Source organism: Typopeltis vanoorti, chromosome 8, assembly GCF_054136105.1.
Source record: "Typopeltis vanoorti isolate ZY-2024b chromosome 8, IOZ_Tvanoo_1.0, whole genome shotgun sequence".
Lineage (NCBI taxonomy): Eukaryota > Metazoa > Arthropoda > Arachnida > Uropygi > Thelyphonidae > Typopeltis > Typopeltis vanoorti.
In genome coordinates, this window is record NC_143556.1 from 59419049 (window position 1) to 59438794 (window position 19746).

The following is a 19746-nucleotide window of genomic DNA, read 5'->3' on the forward strand; positions in this document are numbered from 1 at the left end:
AATTGCTAAATTTTGAATGACAGCTATTTCAGGCGTCATGTGATGTAGGGGAACTTGAGTTCAGAAGGTTTATTTCTGGTTACTAGATGCCTTATATGTCTTAAAATGGTTTAAGATATGTAAGGCAAATTAGAATTTATTAAAATATCCTATATATATTTTGCTCACTGTAACATGAGCATGTTTCAGGGAGAGAGCAAAAGAATTGGTTACAGCATTCAAAGCAAGAGCACAGGAATGAGTCAAATACCTTGAGTATACTTTCATGTGCTAACTGAACAGGAGTAAACACTATTAAAGTTCCAGGAAACTGATTATAGTTGTGTAAGTAAAAAAACAAAAAAAAATGAACAAATGGCTCATTGTGGGAGACACGAGTTACACACACAAAACCCATAACTCTACTTTAAACTCATTGGTGAGTGGAATGTAAGCAATGCATTCCACTCACCAACTACTTTTTATGCAAAGAACTTACCCCTTATGTCATTAATCACACCCTCCTTATACAATTTCCCATCATACTTCTTCCCTTGCTCTCATTCTATGAAACATTTCTTCCACATTAACCCAGTAACAACCACTTACTGATGCAATGTCTCAGTCATCTTCTCTCTCCTTCTTCTATTCATGAGGCTTTGCAATTGCAGTCCCTCAATCTGTCAGTAATCATATCCCAACCATTTACCACCTTAGTCAGTCTTCTCTTGGACACCCTTCTAATATATCCTCATTATGAAAACCAGAGGACCAAATCTGTTTAGAGTAATTCATATGAAGGCTGATCAAGGCCTTACACAGTGGAACCATAACCTCTATATTACTGCGCATTAAGGTCCTCTACATCATTGCCATAATCTAAAATGATGACTTCACGTTTTGTGCACTGTAACCTCTGAACTTAAGATCACTGTCCACTATCACTACATCCAGGTCTGTTGTTTACTCAGTCATGACCAAACTTTTACCAGCAAGTGTATATTTTGCATCCCATTGTTGAATACCAGATATCAGAATCTTATACTTTGCAGCCTTGAACTGATAGTTCCACTCACTTAACTACTCATGCCATCTATTTCAAGAACTCCAGTAAGGCTACACCATCTGCTTGATTCATCATCACTCTCCCCATCATCTGCAAACAGTTGTATATCTCCAGGTAAACCCATCTCAGTAACAATAATATAAAAGTTAAATAACAGCGGCCCAAAACAGACCTCTTCAGGATATGACAGGTGACTTTTATCTTCAGGGATACCAAGTCACCATACACAACTTGCTGACCTGTCTAACAGCCAATCACCTTTCCAGCTCACTAATCTAGTATCCAATCCAAACTACTCCAGTTTAGTATCAATTTAGGTATACTCTTTATACTCAAAATAAAAAAAAAACATTATTTCCCAAATACTTTAGAAACTCAAGTGTACAGTAAATGGGAGAGGATGGCTTAATTGTCATCCTTGAGGAACAATTGTTGTTCAACTTATATATTAATGATATTGAGACAAGTTTAACTGGTGATATGCAACTGTTTGCAGATGATTCAAAATTGAGGAAAACAGTGAAGTGTCAAGCAACTGTTGTGCCCATGCAGGGGAATTTGAATAGATTGTATGAATGAGTGGAACTGCAAACTTGAAGGTTTTGAAATTTGGTAAGCAACAATGGGATGCACTTGCTGGGATAACTTTGAAGGATGTAAAAGAGTTGAGAGATCTGAGAATGCTAGCGTATAAGGATCTGAAATTCAGGGGGGCAACATTGCACAATTTGTGAAATCATCACATTTGATAATTGTAATATGATGCAGAAGAGGAACTTGACATGCAGAAATAATGAGGTTAGGATTCATTGTCTAATATGCACAAATTTGGCCACCTGATTTTCATGGTGATTAGGATATGGTAGAAAGGGTTCAGAGAAGGTTCACATATATGATAATTGGCTCTTGGAATGTGAAGTATGAAGATATTGAGGGGAATGTAATTTGCAAAGTCTCACGAATAAAAGGAGTGGGGGGAGGGATGTGATTCAGACATATAAGCTGGTCAGGAGTTGTTGACATGGAAGGAAATTTTATTAGGATATGAGCAAGAGATGTAGAAAAAGAGGTCATCCCTGGAAATTGTATAAGGAGGTGTGATCAAAGGAGTGAGGAGAAGCTTTTTTGCATGCAGCGTAGTTATCGAATGCTACCTGAGTGTGTTATGAATGCAGACACATTGAATGAGTTTAAGGCATGGTTTTGATATGCTTTGTGTCTGTGATAGCGTTTGTAATCATTTGTACCTCCCAGGTTGAATCTGTGACTCCATAGAAGTCTGATGTTATTAGTAATAATCACAGTATACTTTGTGCAACTGATTATTATTACATGACATCTCCAGAGAGTCCAAGGAGTCAATGCATGAGGGCTCCTACTCTACAGCTCTCTGTCTCTACCACTCAATCCACCAACTACAACGACCTGCAACTAAACCAACGGTATCTACTGCCAACCACCACCACCACCACCACCACCACTAGTATTTTCACAGACAATCACAACATACATGCTCATGGTGGGATTCAAACCCTCAACCTTTTGACTGGAGAGTGGATATGCTAACCACTCGGCCAACCAGGCTGGCAAATTTAAGATTAGTTTACAACTTAATCTTGTTTTATTTACCATTAATTAACAGATTATTATCATCATTATTCATCTTGTGCTGCCTCCACAATACCTTCTTCCAGATTTTATGCTTTATCCCTTCATTTATGGACATCTAGCTATTCAACCTTTTGACATTTGAAATACATTTACAGACTGATGTTGTTAAGTAATCCATCCTTGGTAGTTCCAAGCATTCTTTATTCCATTTCCACTTAATTCCTCATTCCATTCTATGGCAGCAAGCTGTCTTCTAAGTTTCTTTGGCCTTGTAGTTTCATATATATATATATTCTTTCCTCACAGAGGTCTTATGAATGGCAACCACTCATGTGATCATATATGTAACACTTTGTGTGATCACATGGGGTGTTACATATCCCCTGATATGTAACAACACTGTTATATATCAGGGAATATGTAACACCCCACTTGCAATCACATCCTCTGATGAAAAAGGATTAAGTCATGGACTGTTGATCCTCATGCCCTCAAACTTATATACTGCTTAAGATGGTTGTCTCTCAAGAACTCAAGAAATTAATTTTCCTTATACCCAAATGCTATCTCTACATTCCATCTATATCACCATAATTGAAATCACCCATAATGATCACATTTATCTTGTTCACTAACTGTCGTTCACTCATTTATAGCAATTATTTCATAAAACTTGGAGATAGGCATGCAGTCTTCTCAATTAAAATTAGGGCAATGACAAAGAGAAATAGACAGTCTAATTTAAATTTGTTGTACTGCAAAATCTTGGTTCGATCCCCATGAACTGTATGTTTAGTGTCAATGGCACTAAATGCACAGCCTTAACACTCTGATTTTAGAAATCTTATATAATCTTGATGTTCTTGGATTCTGATCTCCCCAGAATGGCCAGTCTGTCTTAAGTAGCCAAGTCAACAGGAACAAGGTACTTGTTAAGGTAAGGATAGTGGTAGCAATTTATCCATACTAGATGGTAGTAAGGAAGATAATACTTGTAACTTTCATACTGGCTTGAAAGTAGTGAATAGATTGTGTTTGTAGAGAATATTTGCTGTTTGTTCAGAGCTCCCTTTAAGGCTGGATATGGGAATCCTCTGAAGGTCAGATTTTACTCTGATTAAAGAATGATATTTATCGATTTTTTTTGATGGTGATTTCTTTATATCATTTAACAAATATGTGATTTTTAAAAAAATTCTTCTATTAGAAGGGTGTCTGAAGAAAGATGACCAAGACAGCTACTAGGTGAGTAACTGGTGTGTAGCATATACAGGGTAGATACACTGGACAAAGGGATGATTCACATCATGGGTGGGATGCACAAGATTTCATCATGCTACTCAAAACGCTGTGCAATTTAAAACATATGAATTGTTTATTTCTGGAATTTTCCATTTAACATTTTTGGACCTCAGTTGATCGAGGGTAACTAAACCATGGAAAGCAAAACCACAAATAAGGAGGTAATGACTGTAGTATTGGATGAGCTTAACACAGGAATTAAGATATGTGGCAGATTGATCAGCAATCTGAGGTTGATACTGTACTCCTTTTCAATGACAAGAATGTACTAAGACAAATCCTTAATAAAATCAATATCAGTCATCAAGATCGGTAAGAACAGACTTTGACTCAATCCAAGCATGACAAAGATTATGGTTCTGAAAGGAAGTATTGACAGGGAAGCTCCTGAGAAATAAGTGCACTTTAACAGAGAAATGAAATAATCAGCAAGTTCAAGTACCTGGGATTCATTATTAATGTGAAGAATTGCTGTTCAGAAGACATCAGAAAAAAGAAGAGGCTAGGAATGACTAACACAACAGTCAGAGACTTGTCTATCAACACAAGAACAAAGTTGAGGATTCTGGATGCAGCTTTTCTTTTTTTTTTTTTTAACAATGACTTATGGATGTTAGACTTGGAACCTAAACAAATCTGATAGCAAAAGAATAGCTGCTTTTGAGATGTAGTGTTACAGAAGGCTGTTAAGGATATCGTATACTGAAAGGCATTCAAATGAATGTATGGGTGCTAGAAAAGATTGGCATAACTTTAAGACTCCTTAAAGATATTTATGGAAGAAAGCTGAAATACTTTGTAGACATTGAAAAATGAAAGGGGGACTTCTCAAAACAGTAATAGAAAGTATTGTCACTGCTGTGTCAAAGTTTTGTCATATTTAACAGTCTTTCAAAGTAATTGCACCAGACATATTGGATATCCTTATCCTTAGTTTTCATGTCACATTTATCAACTTTGATTCTTTTTTCAGTACTCTTTCCTCCATTTCTAAGGTTTTACAATAGCTTCCAGAACATTTTACCGCCTTTGTGATATTTACCCTTTACATTCTTACTGAAGTTTTCCCATGACTTTTGTTTAGCTTTCACACATAGCTTAACTGTCAACATTTTTCTCAATATTCTTGTAGAGCATTTGCTGACTTATTTGCTAGTAACTTGAGGATTCTGGAGGCAACTTTTTTTTTTTTATATACCACGAGTGAACAAGAGGACACAATTTGGAGTAAAGTGGATGACAAACAATAATTAAACAGGAATTGCATGGGAAAAAGAGGCTATAGAAGAGATATAAGGAGACAGGTGAAGGGTATAAGACACAGGCCAGAAGAATGACTATGGTAAGGAAGACGAAACTGGAATATGAGAGGAGATTGGCCCTAAGATCCAAAGAAAATTCTAGGGATTTTTTTAGATATGTGACTAGTAGGAGGAGAAATGACTGTGGAAGAATGATATTGTGGGATAAAAATGGTAATAGAGTGACTGATGCAGAGGACATAGTGGAATTGTTCAACAAACACTTTATTGGAGTATTTCATCCTGGAGGAGTCAGTTTTAATGCTAGAGGGATTGGACAGGTTTGAGGTTTAGAGGTATAGGAGGAGAGTGTGTTTCAAATACTCAGTACTCTGAATATCAGTAAAGCTTTGGGACTGGATGGTATTTCACCACGAGTTAGTTTTGACAGAATGTGCTAGGGAACTGACAGTGCCTTTGACCTGGCTTTTCAGTGAAAGTCTGGCTGCAGGAAAGGTGCCCATGGAATGAAAGGAAGGTAAGATAGTGCCATTGCATAAGCTCGGTAACAGAGTGGAAGTGTCTAATTATAGGCCAGTTTGTGTGTCATCAGTAGTTAGGAAGATCTTAGAGAAAGCAGTGAGGGACCGTATACAGCATTGGGTAGATGAGGGTAATGTTATCTGTGAGAGTCAACATGGATTTGTGAAGGGGTGCTCTTTTTTTAGCAATATGCTAGCCTTTTATGATAAAGTTACAAGAGCATTAGATGAGGGAAAGGCATATACTGCCATTTTCTTAGACTTAGTGAAGACATTTGACAGGGTGCTACATGATAAGCTGATATTTAAGTTGCAGCACATGGGTCTGGATCTCAGATTGGTCAACTGGATTCAGGATTGGCTGTCCGATAAGTATCAGAGAGTTGTGTATGGTAGGTGAGTTTCGAAGAAGCAGAGGGTTACAAGTTTGGTCCCACAGGGCTCAGTACTGGGGCCTATATTGTTTAACCTTTATATCAATGACATTGTCAGTGGATTGCAAGGGGATATTCAGTTGTTTGCAGATGATGCAAAGCTGGGAAGGATTATTAGTAATAGTACAGATGCGGCAGTCCTGCAAGAGGATTTGAATAAGCTAGATAGATGGGCAAATGAATGGGGATGTCAGTTTAATGCAGCAAAATGTAAGGTCTTGAAGTTTGGGAAACATCGATGGGACACTGCATACTCTATGGGAGGGGTTATACTGGAGGAAGTAGGGAAGACAAGAGATCTGAGGTTGATGATTGATAGAAAATTGAAATTAAGGGGACATATTGCAAAAGTGGTGAAGGTAACACAAAGGATTGCTGCAATAATGAGAAGGATGCTGACCTGCAGAGATAAAACAGTTATCATTCTGTTGTATAAGACCCTGATCAGACCACACTTGGACTATTGTTCTCAGATTTGGTCCCCAGGATTTGAAGGGGGATAAATTAACTGTGGAAATGGTACAAAGGCAGATAACAAAGATGGTTTCAGCACTGTACAATGATAGTTATGAAGATCGGCTGAGGGAATGTGGACTGCAGAGTTTGGTGGAAAGAAGAAGAAGGAGAGGTGATATTATTGAGACTTTTAAACTGTTGAGAGGTGGTTACAGGGTTGACATTGGGGGAGTTCTTTAGCTTGGTCGAACAGCGGGAAGGAGTGATGACAAGAGGCCATCCCTGGAAGTTACGAAAGGAAACCGTGAGCAGGAGTGGTTTCTTTGCGTGGAGAGTGGAGGATGGTTGAACCATGGAATGCATTGCCTGATGGAGTGGTGAGAGCGAGAATGGTCAATGAGTTTAAGCAGCGGTATGATAGATTTTGTGTTTCTTGGGGTGGGGGGGGCACCGTCCTCAACGAGTCTTGATAGACTTTGCGTTTCTTTGGAAGGACCTCCCATGATGAGTCTTTTGACTCCATGGAGGCCTGAATAATAATAATAATAATAATAATAACTTTCATTATACTTTCTTTACTTTTGCTGCCTCTTTTGCTTTCTGAGTCCACTATGTAGTTTGGATTTTTCTATCCTTGCAGACAACCTCATCACAGACCTCTCTTGCTGATTTAATCAATGTTTTTTTCAGTATTTACGATTGTGACTTTAACAGTTTGGTTCTTGTGATTGAACTGTTCCTTTTTTCCCCTTCCATAATGCTTGTGCAATTGAGTGTACAGTTTATATGTAAAAATTGTGCATCTTTAATTATTTTTAAAACTTTGTTACATACTATTCTTTTCAATATGATATTTGCTTTTATCCTACTCAAAACCAAATGAATGCCAGTTCCCATTTCAAATTCTCTGTACACTCTTGTATGCTGAACCATCATGAAGTTAGCCATGTCAACAATGACAGTCAGTGAGGGTTTTCTTATTTCTTGTGTCTCTTTTCCCCATGTGAACTTGTCCACCTCTTAATGTTAGCACATGGTGTTAGTAATGGCTAGTCCATATCCTGAAATCCAACAGATACTTACCACTGTTATTATTAACATTGCCCTTTTCTCCAAATTTTCCAAAAATGTTTCTATATTTCTGATGGGATTCATTTCCTACTCCAATGTTTAGATCTCGAACATGAACCACTTTTTTTAAGAAATAAATAAGGTATTTGTTGAGATGAAGATGCAAAATCCAGATCTTTTGATAATACACTTGATGTTTTGATAATGCATCTATTAATACATTAATAGATCTTTTGATAATACGCTCTTCCTGGATGAAAAACCTATTGGTTAAATTTATAATCCATCTGTTATGTACTGGACCATGTGGCTGTTGAATGAAGCCTTGAGAATGCTGAATGATGCTCATGTTATAGTGAGTGAAATATATAAGTTTTTAATAAATTATAATTTCTCTGATGTAGTAAACCAGTTTTTCAAAGTATTATTATGTCTACCACATGTATTTATAAAACAGCTAGGAGATTAGAATAATACAGATATTTTTATGGATTCTGTTCTACTGCACTGACATCATTTCTCCACTTCCTTTAAGCAACTGCTGGTGATCATCTATTCACTGTCTAGCTCCAAACATACCAAACCAACATTGTCCTCCTCCATTCATTCTACCTATGTGGTTTGAAATAGTTTTCCACATGCACTTTTACCCATGGACTTGATTAGATTAGATATATAATACAGCTTCTGTATTATATATAATCACAAGAAAGAACACATGAGGATATAAGAATATAAGAACATAAGTTACATTCATAACTCTGTTACTACACGTGCTATCTTGCGATTATATCAGTCGCTTTAATATCAATTTTGTACCAGGTGTTTATCAGAATTTTCCAGATCTCCCTCGTGTATATATGTTTATGTATATATATATATATATAACCTTGTGTAGCTCAGTGGAAGTGGTGTTTGTACTCCTCAGTACTAAACTGCTGAAAGAAAGAGTGTCACAAGTTTGGTTCTAGTCGCTGACTAGAGGAACTTTTTCTAAGCCTTTTTTCAACCGGTTCCCAAATTAGTTGATCTCTGGTATGGGCAAGCGGTTTTTTTTTGTCCTGTAAACTCAAGAAAATCGACCGTAGAACCCACACTATTTTCAGACATTAAAATGTTGTGTTAGGGTTAGGTACCATGAAATGGCAGCACTTTGTTAGCCATCACTTCACTGCGTTCTGCTTAAATAGTGATAGCCTTGAGCTATCTATCTCTGATTGGCTACCAGTGTTGATTGAACTGCCCACTCAGTCTCCAAAAGTTAGATAGAGCTACTCCGTATATGGGAATAATAGGCATTAGCTGATTATATATATATATATATATATATATATATATATATATAAAAATGAATGAACAGCCTATATTTCTATCCATGCCTATGCGGGTTCAAATCCTTCATAGGCATGGATGTTTGTGATTGTCCACTCTCCCAGTATGGACTGCTACTATGGGAGTAGTAGGCCTAAATATATATATATATATATATATATATATATATATGTACACCCTCTGTCCAAAAAGAAACCGAACTTTTCGAAAATAGAAGAAACTAGTGGCGCCACCTGTTGTATATTTTTGTTGTCGAAAACGGCAACCTTCTTTAGTGTTGTGTCAACTGTTTATGACATCTGTTTCATTAGAAGCCGAGCTATAGTGCCAAGAGTGACAGTGTGTTTTGACGAACGGTCGGGAAATGAGTTTCAAGCAGAGAGCTGCGATTGAGTTTTGTGTTAAACTTGGTAAACGTTTTACTGAAACGTATCGAATGCTTCAAAAAGCATACGGTGCTGAATGCTTATCCCATACTCAAGTTTACAAGTGGTTTAAGTGATTTCAAAGTGGTCATGAGACACTTGAGGACGACGAAAAGCCGAGCTGTCCAAAAACTGGACTGAGCGAAGTTAACATCCAAAAAGTGCGTGATTTCATCAAAGAAAACTTGAAGTCATCCTTGAGATTGATTGAAGATGAATTGGGGTTCCAAAATCAACTGTGCACAACATTTTGACCGAGAGTTTGGACCTTCGTAAATTGAATTCGCGATTTGTTCCCCACAAGTTGACCGACGATCAAAAAATGTATCGAATTGAACACTGCAAGGACCTCATTAAAACCACTCATAAGGACTCAAACCTCCTTGAAACAATTGTTACTGGTGACAAAATGTGGTGTTTTGAGTATGAGCCTGAAACAAACGGCCAGAGTGATGACTGAAGACCACCAGAAGAGGTGCATTGGAAAAAAAAGTCACTTGGAGAAGTCAAAAGTAAAGACAATGCTGATTTGTTTCTACGATTCCAAGGATTCAAATTATCCACAAAGAATTTGTTCCGCTGGCGAAACAGTCAGTGGTGAGTTTTATCTCGAAGTTTTGAAGTGATTGATAGAAAGAATTCGTCGCATATGGCATGAATATCGTGATGACTGACTGTTCGTCAAAACACACTGTGACTCCTGGCACTATAGCTCGGCTTCCAATGAAACAAATATCATAAACAGTTGACACAACACTAATGAAGGTTGCCGCTTTCGACAACATAAAGATACAACAGGCAGCGCCATCGAAAAGTTTGGTTTCTTTTTGGACAGAAGGTGTATATATAGATACAGGTATCCTTCGGTTTATGATGGTTCAGTTTATGCCTATTCACAATAACAACGGATCCCTGTGCTTTCTTACTGTAATGTGGTCTGACTGAGAAACGGCACTAGCAGACAGTCTGGTGTTTGAGTGTTTACTGAGTTACTATGAGGTATATGTATCAAACCTAGTTTTACTGTTGACTCTACCTAATTGTTCTGTTTAATTTTTTTTACGTACATATTATTATTATTATTATTTATTATTACCCCAAGACATCATGGAGTCAAAGACTCATCTGGAAGGTCCTTTTATGACACGCACATACACACACACAACTCACCATACCATGTCTTAAACACACTCAAAATCCTTGTAGACACCACACTCTCAGGCAAGGCATTCCAATCATTCATAACTCTGCACGAAAAAAACCTGCCTCTCACTCCCCTACTCACACCCTCTTTATACAATTTCCATACATACATATTTAAATTGATAAAGTCTGTAATTACATACCATGTCTGATAAAAGAAGTGTAGAAAAGTTAGCATAACTTGGTGTTTAGAAGGTGCGGAAATCAATCACACTTGAAAAGAAGATGGAGGTGATTTGAAGAACGGAAGATTGGCAGACATGTGATAATATCTGTAGAACTTACCTCCATACTTCTACAGACATTAGCACATAGAAGTATGAACTTACCTCCATCTACTGTTACTACGATTATGAAAAATGCAGATAGAATAAAACAGTCTGCACAACAATCTATGGCAGTACTAAATGCAAAACATGTAAGTTATAGCAGTGGTAAACTTTATGAAAAATGGAAAAATTATTATCATTATGGGTGGATGATTGAATCAGAAAAACATTCCCCTGATGCAGACTGAGAAAGCAAAAACAATTTTTGAGGATCTTAAAAAGACAGATGGAGGTGAAGAAACATTTTTAGGAAGCAAAGGTTGGTTCATGAGATTTAAGTCTCGAAGTAAGTGCCATAGTGTCAAATTATGTGGTGAGGTGGCAAGTGTAGATGTTGCAGCAGCGGCTGCTTTTCCTATAGAATTTCAAGACTGTGTAGAACAAAGAAGTTATCCTCCTGATCTCATTTTTAATGTTGATGAGACTGGGCTCTACTGGAAAAATTTGCCATCACGCACATTCATTTCCTGTGAAGAATGTTCTGCTCTAGGTTTTAAAGCTTCAAAAGATTGACTTATGCTATTGTTGGATGCAAATGTCTCTGGGACTTTGAAGCTTAAACCAATGTTGGTGTACCATTCACAGACACCATGCACCATCAAGGGTCTAAAAGCCATGCTGCCAGTCTGTTGGAAATGGAACAAGAAACTTGGGTCAAGACATTTTTATAGATTGGTACACAAATTATTTTTGTCCTACCATGCTTCGTTTCTGTAAAGAAAATGATTTGCCAGCCAAGGCATTGATTCTCTTGGATAATGCCCCTGGACATCCTCAAAACCTTGCTGAAGTAAGAATACCATTGGATGTCAGGGTTGTTTACATGCCTCCAAACGCAACATCGCTTTTGCAACCGATGGATCAGGGGATTATATCAATCTTCAAAGCCTATTACCTCCGTATATTTATGGAAATGGTAAGAGTCTTGGACACTTCAGGAAAAATTATTAAAGACTATTGGTGGTCATTCGATATTTTGAAGGGCATTATCAACATCAAGCTGCTTGGAACAGAGTGTCAGCAAAGTATTTAAAAGGAGCATGGGGAAAACTTCTTCCAGCATTTATGCACGACTTCACGGAATTAGAGCAAGAAGAGATTGTAATTGAAGATGTTACCAAGATTGCACGATAGATGGGATTGGATGATATTACAGCTGAAGATGTGACATGATGGAGAGCTATGATAAACTGCTTTCCAATGAAGACTTAAAAGAATTGGTCGAACAATTAAGTCAACATCCAAAGAAGGAGAAAGAAAAGGAAGAAGATCCTCTGAGAGATATAAAAACGGCCAGTTTACAGTGTATCCCTTGCAAGCATGGAGACATTGACTGATGAACTCTGCGAAATGGACCACAATTGGGAACAGAGTGTGAACTTAAAAAGGAGTGTAATTACATCTATTTGACCTTACACGGAAGTCCTTAAAGAAAGAAAAAGAAAATCTAGGCAGTTAACACTGGATACTTTTTTTTAAAAAAAAAATGCATGTGATCTGAAACCAGGAACTTCAACATAGAAATATGTAATATCTTTACAAAGTTTCATATTTTTTGTATATAATTTTGTTTTGTTTTCTTTATTAATAATTTTATTTTAACAAATATATATGTATGTGTTATCAAAACTTTAAATATAATAATGTTACACATACTTCATGTGCATAGTTTTTGATTGTGCAGAACATAACTTTGTACCTCCCATTAAAATTAGGTTTATTTTACGCCTATTCGGTTTACACCCGTTTTTTCAAGAACGGAAGTGAGGCATTAACCGAAGGCTGCCTGTATATATATATATATATATATTTTTTTTTTTTATGTTGCTCCCACCCATAAAGGTTATTTGCAAACCATAGTACATTTTTAAGCATGTATGGGCAAATTGTTTTTTTCTGTTTTTTTCAATTTTATATGTATTTTTGTATTTTTAATTTATTTCTTACTTACTCCAGAAACCCTTCTCCAGAGACCAAATATGTAACTTTTTCATGCTTCTTCAAGCTTCCAATAAGCTGAGTGGTGGTCTCACACAGGGGGCGGCTCGTGCATAGGCACTGCGGAACTGCAGCACCCCCAATTTTTCTCAATATATAAATATATTTATTAATATGTTTATATTTGCTTGTAATATTTAATTGTATCATCAACAATCCTATACAATTCTCTTATTTTGTATAAAAAATAAGAAAAATCCATCTTGTAATACTTAGGAGGGTGAAGGACTAGTGGCACTGTGTTTACCACAGTGTCATATTGCTATATGCACAAGCATATGCACGTCATAGTGAGATGTGAGCTATTAGCGTAATGCGGCACTGTCCATTGCACAGTTCCACTATTGTTTATATGCAGTTTGTGCTAGTAGTAGAGTGTTCGTAGTGCTTATCGTGTTTACTCCGTCTCTTTAAATATTTGGACATTACAATTACAGGATTTAATTGTAATGTCCAAAAATTAGAAAAAGGAATGAATTTTATTTTTAAGAAATTTTGAATTATACTAAACTGTATAATTTTATCGATAATAAACAATATTTTTTCATGAAATAAAACAATAAGAATATATTTTATTTTTAAGTAATTTTGAGTTATACCAAACTGTATAATTTTGTTACAGTGTGTCTGTATATTTCGAAAGTTGCATCATACCCATGATTTCAAGCCACGAGCTACCATTGGTCTCACACCAGGTGATTAAATTCATCTCCCACCTAAAGACAATAACAGACATCCATGCCCATGTTAGGATTTGAATCCACAGCCTGTTGGTTTGAGAACAGGTATACTAACCACTCGGCCAACCAGGCCAACTTAAAAACCAACAAAAAAACTAAACATTTCCAACAATTGCTATTTCAAATGGTGGCAGTTGGGAAACATTGTTAAGTTATTATAGGAAACGTATGTGTAAAGGCTTAAGTGCTGTGAGGACATCATGTTGGAGGCTTAATGGATTTTTTACAACACTCAAAAAGAATTAAAATAGAATTTAATACTTCCTATATTTCGTCCTAGTCACTAGGACATCTATGGGGATTACAAAAACAATTAATGTAACATGCACACAAATATCATACAATACTAAGCCCAGCCACGTGGGTGACACTAAAGTCCTATCTAGGTGGATCGCCCTCTAAGGGTAGGTGGCCTGGAATGCAAGGTGGGACCTCTGGTGATGAGTGTTTCCCAAATCTTCGGAAGTTTAATGCAACCGTATTTATTAAGATTTGGTTGGTTTCTGAGAGCTGCTGCTGCTGCTTCTAAGAAAAGTCTCTCTTTCTTGAATTTGCTGTGGTGGAGCATGGTGGTTTTCTTCCATGATACCCTGTGGGTGGTGTCCAAAACATGGTCAGCCAAGCCTGAATGGCCATAGTTGTGTTTACAGATGTAAGACTTGTGTTTATCCAGGCAGATGGATGCTGATCTGCCTGTCTGTCCAAAGTACGCAAGCTTACAGGAACAGGGTACTTTGTAAACTCCAGGCAGAGAGAGAGGAGGGAGCTGATCTTTTGTAGAACGGATAAGGGTAGCAAGTTTGCGGTGGGGCTTATATGCTGTGTGTAGGTTGTACTTTTTTAGTATCTTGGCTATTTTTTCGGATGTGCCACGGATGTAGGGTATGGTGATGGCATTTTTAAAATCTTGTTGACGAGAAGGATGGGGAATGGGGGAGGAACTGATTATTTTTTTTTGATACTGTGTTCGCTGTAGCCATTGGAGAGGAAAGTGCTGTGTATGTGGTTATCAGTAGTGAGGGCAGTTCCACTGGAACAAAGATTGTAGGCTCTCTTGGCAAGAGTTTTAATAATGCCATATTGTTGAGAGGGGTGGTGGTGGTGGTGAGTTTGTGAATGTATCTGCCTGTGTGTGTGGGTTTTCTGTATACAGTGAAGGCAAGTGTATCATTAGGCAGGCGTGTGACTAAGGTGTCTAGGAAGGGTAAACAATTGTTCTTTTCCTTTTCCATAGTAAACTGGATTCTTGGATGTAGGCCATTGAGATGACTGAGGAAGGAGTCTAACGTGTCTGGGCCATGAGGCCAAATAGAGAACACATCATCTACATATCTTAGCCATATAGAAGGTTTGAGTGGGGCTGAGTCTATGGCTCGTTTTTCGAAATCTTCCATATAGAAATTAGCAAGGGAGGTGAGAGGGGGGAACCCATGGCTTCCCCTCTATCTGCTTGTAGATTTTGTTCTTCCAAGAGAAATACCCAGAGTTAATGGTAAAGGAAAAAAGATGTCAGAGGGAAAAACCTTTTCTAAGAGAGATAAGGTGTCAGTTAAGGGAATATTGGTAAACAAAGAGGAGATATCAAAGCTTACCAATATGTCTGCATTATTCAAGATTAAATTTTCTGTGAGGGCTTTAAACTATGGCCATTCAGGCTTGGCTGACCATGTTTTGGACACCACCCACAGGGTATCATGAAAGAAAACCATCATGCTCCACCACAGCAAATTCAAGAAAGAGAGACTTTTCTTAGAAGCAGCAGCTCTCAGAAACCAAATCTTAATAAATACGGTTGCATTAAGCTTCTGAAGATTTGGGAAACACTCATCACCAGCGGTCCCACTTTACATTCCAGGCCACCTACTACCACCCTTAGAGGACGCTCCACCTAGATAGGACTTTAGTGTCACCCACGTGGTTGAGCTTAGTATTGTATGATATTTGCGTGCATGTTACATTAATTGTTTTTGTAATCCCCGTAGATGTCCTAGTGACTAGGACGAAATATAGGAAGTATTAAATTCTATTTTAATTCTTTTTGAGTGTTGTAAAAAATCCATTAAGCCTCCAACATGATATTATAGGAAACATTGTTAGGTTATGCTTATGTTACGAACCTCCTTAAGATGCTGTCAGCCATATAGACAATGAAACATATCAATAAAGTTCATCTAATATAAATTAAAAATGTCGTAGGTTTTGGAAAATCTCATGTGTGGGATTGACATTAAAAAAAAAAGTTATCATCAGGAAACTATGAATTGGGTTTGAAATCAATGAGAAAAGGTCATTTGTATGTAGGATATGAAGGGTAAGTGATACTAAAACATTGAAATCTGAATATATTTTATTTTTAAGTAATTTTGAATTATACCTAACTGTATAATTTTGTACTTACAGTGTGTATGTATATAGTGAGAATACCTTACCTTACTCACAGTGAATGATCAGTAATGACTTGCTACTTACTGCCAAAGGAAGGTGGACCATAAAAAGAAGTTTCTTGAACAGCCCTCTCTCTCGCTCTCTCTCTCTCTCTCTTTTTTCTGCCAGAGCCAATGAAATGTGTTGCAAGAGTCACATGCAACACCATTTGTTTCTACAAACCTTTCTGTAGTGCGCGTGCGCGCGTGTGTGTGTGTGTGTGTGTGTGTGTGTAGAGGTGTAAGATGTAAGCAAGAAGATTAGTTGTTGGAGATACTCTATGGTGGAATCTATATTGGTGGTCATTGATTGGTCACCAGGTTGCAAGATGCTAATTTTCTTCACTATTTCAGAGAGCACTGAAGTGAGGACATTAGGTCAGTGGCAGACTTTTATCTTATTTATTTTATTTTATTTTATTTTTTGGAATCTGCTTAATATCGGCTTGTTTCTGTGCCATGGGATAGATGTTAGCTGAGTATTATTTAATCTCTCTTTGTAAAGAGACTGTGTCAATTTGTTTATCTCTTTAAAGAGACTTTTCTACACTGAGTGTTAAGTAAATTTTACAATATTGAATCTCACTGGTGAATCTCACCAACGACTTTTAAACTTCGTTCTTTTTAGAATCCAGGAAACCTTAAGTGATTTGAGACCAAGTAAAAAATATATATTTAATGAAACTAAAAAATATGTACATGGCTAATATAATCAAATTCATGTCTATAAAAACTATAAAACAATTTGGATCTAAGGCCTTCTAAATTAAAACTATACTTCAGATCTCTTTTTATCATTAGAAGATAAAGTCATTCACTTACTTATTCTATTATTGGTTTGTTTTACATCTACTTAATCAGTCTACTAAACTGAACATTTTTTTTTTTACAACAAATTCCTACAAAACAATAAAATGTTGAAGTCAGATCTTTATCGTGCGTTTTCTCAAAATATAACACTTCTTAACTTTTCTGGGATTGTGCAGCGTTTCCTTATTTAGCATACTTTGTTCCATTCATCCTCACTGTTACCAGTGCTGATGTTGATGATTGGTAGTTAAAGTTTGGTGTAGTGGTGGAGATGGAGAGTTGTACAATAGGTGTCCTCCCGAAATGAGTCTTCGGACTCCTTGGAGGTGTCACGAATAATAATAATTATAATAATAATAATAATAATAATAATAATAATAATATATTCTTACCTCAGGCAGTTTTATTGCAAGACACAAATCACAAATTTTTACCAAATCAAAAATGCTGGCCTGGCTTTTTTGTATCTGCTCTCCAGCCAAAAGACTGTGGGTTCTAATCCTGTCATGGGCATAGATGTTTGTGATTGTCTGTGAAAATACTAGTGGTGGTGGGTGGTAGATATCATTGGTGTAGATGATGCAGTTTGCTGTAGTTGGTGGATTGAGTAGTGGAGACTGAGCATTGTAGAGTAGGTTCCCTCCCTTGATGAGTCTTTGGACTCCTTGGAGGTGTCAAGTAATAATAATAATAATAAGCAGTTTCTTTTACTACTTTATAACCAAATTGTATCAAAGTAGAACTTTTCATTAAAGCCACTTGACAGTTTCAGATTTCACTAATTCTGTCACTTTTCCTAGAAAAACACTTGATATCACCAGTATCCTGGAGACAGAAGACAAAACTTTAAATTTTTTCATTTTTTTGAATGTTGAAATAGAACATATACTTAATAGTCCTTTTTATTTACTATTCACTTTTTGCCAGTCTCACTTTTCCAGTTTAAGGATTCACCTTGCTAAGATTTCTTTTTTGGAATCGTTTATTAATATATTCCAACTGTCATGTTTTCAAAAAACTTCCTAAAACAAAATTCTTTGATCGGCATTCTCAAACTTCCATTCTCTTTGTTCTTGATTTCCTCTTCTACCCCCAGTACTGAACACTCGTTCTCTCTCTCTCTGTCAGCTGTCAATCTCTCATCAATCTCTCAATGTGCATGTACACTTCTTCAACTAAGTGGCAAATGAGAAGTTACATTTGTTGAAAGTTTATTTTCCACTTGGTTAGAGTATAATAAATTTAGTTTAATCCTTTATCCAAGTGTGAGCAAACAAAGTTTGCGCCTGAAAGTATCTTCAGGACTGGGTTAAGGTGGTACACACCAGGGCAACTCGTTGCAAAGGTGGAGCAAGCTATGAAGTGTTGGTAGCTTGCTCCACCTTTGCAACGAGTTGCCCTGGTGTGTACCACCTTAACCCAGTCCTGAAGATACTTTCAGGCGCAAACTTTGTTTGCTCACACTTGGATAAAGGATTAAACTAAATTTATTATATGAGAAGTTACATTATTAGCTTATTTTTATGTGACACTTCCAGGGAGTCCAAAGACTCATTGAGGGAGGGTACCTACTCTACAACTCTATGTCTTCACTACTCAATCCACCAACTACATCAACGGCATCTACCACCCACCACCACCAACTGGTATTTTCACAGACAACCACAAACATCCATGGTCATGGCAGGATTCAAACCTGCAGCCTTTTGGCTGGAGAGTGGATATGCTAACCACTTGGCCAACCAGGTCAGGAAGTTAGTAATGACTGACAAATTATCATTGTTAGCAAAAGGAAAATGTTTTATGATGAATGACAAATATCACAGTACACTTAACAAATATGAATTATAATAAAGAACATTAAAATTATAACCACTACTGGATATCCGATAATCAATCTCACATACTTTTCATTTTTTTTTAAAATATCAATTTCTTATTGGGCATACTGCAAGTGCCAGTTACACATGGTTGTGAAACTGAAACTAAATAAAATTCTAACATAGAAAAACAGTTGTGAAAAGAATCAGTTATTTTTACAGTATAACAGAGAATAAAGATGAGCACAAGTTCCAATTTTGAAACTCGTTTCTTAAGAACAACTGGGAGATACTATCAGGACTAGTAGTCTTTTTGGTATCTAGGCTGTTCAGGTTTCTTCTGTCATTCTGGCAAAAGTGCACATGAGGCAGTTTTCCTGTGTAGTTGGAAGTGATTTGTCTTAGTCATCGATGTTGGAGTAAGAGATAAGAATGGTGCCAGGAGGCCAGGGTTATATTTATGTCTTTGGTTGTATTAATAAGCTGCATGTTTGAATACTGCCGTGGAGCAAGAATGATGATAGGTGAGAAATGAATTTCATCATCATCCAGTGTGAGATCTAGGCAATTCTTCTTATTGTAAGTCTGAAGTGGCTGAAGTTCCATGTTTAGTCTCTTAGAACAGGATGTCTGGATTATGTAGAATAATAATAATAAAAGCTGTTACCCTATCATGGTAATAATGTACTATGGGTTTAACAATTTTATGGATTAACATTTAAAAAAAAATCATAATGATAACTTCTTATATTATAATATGGCAATAGGCACATTCTTTATTTTTATTAACTGTCACTGAATGGACAGTAAATAAAAATAGACTGTGCCTGTTGTCATATTATAATAGAATAGGCTGTCATGAAAGGTCATTGATGTACAATACGTTTGGTATTGTTGGTAGTCAAATAGTTAAATAATATGAAAATGTGCACTACAAACCAAACATAAAATTTTTTTAAGTCCT

General features: G+C 36.7%; 1 protein-coding gene across 1 annotated transcript in view; it reads left to right on the plus strand.

Moving 5' to 3' along the window:
- LOC150104025 (hemicentin-1-like) overlaps window positions 1–19746 on the plus strand; it is a 427367-nt gene that overhangs the window by 151993 nt on the left and 255628 nt on the right. The window lies entirely within an intron of this gene.